Source organism: Eumetopias jubatus, unplaced genomic scaffold (assembly GCF_037043125.1).
Source record: "Eumetopias jubatus isolate StellerSeaLion01/CBP00866 unplaced genomic scaffold, mEumJub1_p1.0 scaffold_9, whole genome shotgun sequence".
Classification (NCBI taxonomy): Eukaryota; Metazoa; Chordata; class Mammalia; order Carnivora; family Otariidae; genus Eumetopias; species Eumetopias jubatus.
In genome coordinates, this window is record NW_028274815.1 from 44,089,490 (window position 1) to 44,091,993 (window position 2,504).

The 2,504-nt window shown below is 39.8% G+C and overlaps 1 pseudogene; it reads right to left on the reverse strand.

The window, feature by feature from the left end:
- Positions 1–687: 687 nt before the first annotated feature.
- Positions 688–1,689, reverse strand: LOC114223490 (L-lactate dehydrogenase B chain-like; annotated as a pseudogene).
- Between the last annotated feature and the right edge of the window lie 815 nt (positions 1,690–2,504).

A 2,504-nucleotide genomic window follows, 5' to 3' on the forward strand; every position in this document is an offset into this window, starting at 1 on the left:
ATCTGAAGCAAACTACCTGCTGAGCATGGAGCCTGACACAGGGCTCAGTCCCACAACTGCAAGATCATGACCTGAGCTGAAACCAAGAGTTGGATGCTTAACTTACTGAACCACCCAGGTGCCCCAAGTTTGTTGGCTTTCTTTAGTGATATACTTGGATTCCTTTCTCTTTATTCTTTGTGTGTGTGTATATATATTACTGGGTTTTGATTTGTGGTTGCTGTCAGGTTTGTATGTAACATCTCTGCATATAGCAGTTTGTATGAAGTTGATGGTTGCTTAAGTTTGAACCCATTCTTTACCTCTCTCCCCTCCCTGTTTTAGTATATGTTGTCATATTTTATGTTATTTTGTTTTATGAATCCCTTGACTGATTTTTACAGAAATTTATTTTTACTGCTTTCGTGGGGTTTTTTGTTTTGTTTTGACTTTTCATACTCTCACTATGGTCTTTCCTTTCCACTCAAAGATTCCCCTTTAATATTTCTTTTCTTTTTTTCACACTACAATAGTTAATTTTATTTGCTCAAGGTCTCATATTGCAAGCATTAAACGAAGCATGAGCTTTGATTTTGTGAGCCTAGAGTCACACATTTATGAAGATAAAAGCAAACTGTGATCCATGTATATGGATGAAAAACTAAAGGCTCATGGTTAATTACATTGTACTTTTAAATTTCTACAGCCTAGAAGCCAGAAGTCACAGATCTTTTAGGTCTTTCTGGATGTCCCACAAGGTATCTGCACTTTTCTTGAGCTGGGCAACTTCATCATCCTTCAGCTTCTGGTTGATCACACTGGTTAAGCCCCGAGCATTCAGGATACATGGAAGTCTCAGGAAGACCTCATTCTCAATGCCATACATCCCCTTCACCATTGTTAACACTGGATGAATCCTGGATAGATTTTTCAACATGGGTTCAATGAGATCAGCCACATTTAATCCAGTAGCCCAGTTGGTATATCCTTTTAGCTTGATGACTTCGTAGGCACTTTCCACCACCATCTTATGCACTTCCAATATTCACTGTTGTTTTCTCTTCCCATTTCTGGGTTCAGTTCCTGAAGAGAAACACCTGCCACATTCACTCCACTCCACACAGCCACACTTGAATCGCCATGTTCTCCTAAAATCATGGCAGCTGCCGGGATGAATGTCAAGTTTTTCAGCCATAAAATAGCAAAATCTGGCAGAATCCAGATTACACCCACTTCCAATCACACGGTGCTTGGGTAGTCCACTTAGTTTCCAGGTAACATATGTGAGAATATCCACTGGGTTGGAAACTACAATTATGATACAATCAGGACTGTGTTCACTATCTGCAGAATAATGAATTTGAAGACATTAACATTCCTCTGCACCAGATTGAGCCAGCTCTCTCCCTTGTGGTGGACTCCCGCAGTCACCACCACAATCTTAGAATTGGCAGTCACAGGGTAATCTTTTTCTGCAGTTTTAGGTGTCTGAAGAAATAAGCTCCCATGTTGCAGATCCATCATTTCTCTTTTGAGTTAATCTTCTAAAACATCCACAAGGGCAAGTTCATCAGCCAGAGACTTTCCCAGAATGCTGATGGTACACACCTTACCAACTTGTCCAACACCCACTACAGTGATCTTATTGTTTGGGACGGTTGCCTCTTCTTCCACAACTGGCACAATCAGTTTTTCCTTAAGAGTTGCCATTGTGCCCAGAGAGAACCCGCTGGGAGAGTCGCGTGAAGAAGACAATGTTAGCTCCCCTTTAATATTTCTTATAGGGCTGGTTTAGTGTTCATGAGCTCCTTTAGTTTTTGTTTGTCTGAGAAACTCTATTTTTCCCTCTCTTCTGAATGATAGCTTTGCTGGATAAAGTATTCTCTGCAGATTTTTCCCTTTTCAGCACTTTGAATATAGCGTGCCACTCTCTTCTGGCCTGCAAAGTTTCTGCTGAAAAGTCCACTGATAGGCTTATGGGCTTTCCCCTTGTATGTAACTGTCTTATTTTGTCTTGCTACTTTTAAATTTTTTTATCACTCCTTTCTTGCCATTTTAATTACCATGTGTGTTGGTGTGGATTGGTTGGTGTGGTTGGATTTTGGGGGGTGGAGATTTCTGTGCTTACTCGATCTGAATATCTGTTTCCTTCCACAGATTAGGGAAGTTTTCAGCTATTATTTTTTCAAATAAAATTTCTGCCCTTTTCTCTCTCTCTCCTTTTTCTGAGATCCATCTAATGCAAATGTTATGCTTGATGGAGTCACTGAGTTCCCCAAGACTATTCTCAATTGCAGAATTTTCTTTCCTCCTTTGCTCAGCTTGGTCACTTTCCATTATTGTCATCCAGGTCATTAATTTGTTCTTCTGTTTCATCTAGTCTCTTTATTCCATCAAGTGTATTTCCAAAGTCACTTATTGTGTTCTTGATCTGTGATTGGTTCTTTTTTATCTGTTTTAAGGGTCTCACTGATGTCCTTCACTTTTTTCTCAAGTCCAGTGAGTGTCTTTATGATCATTACTTT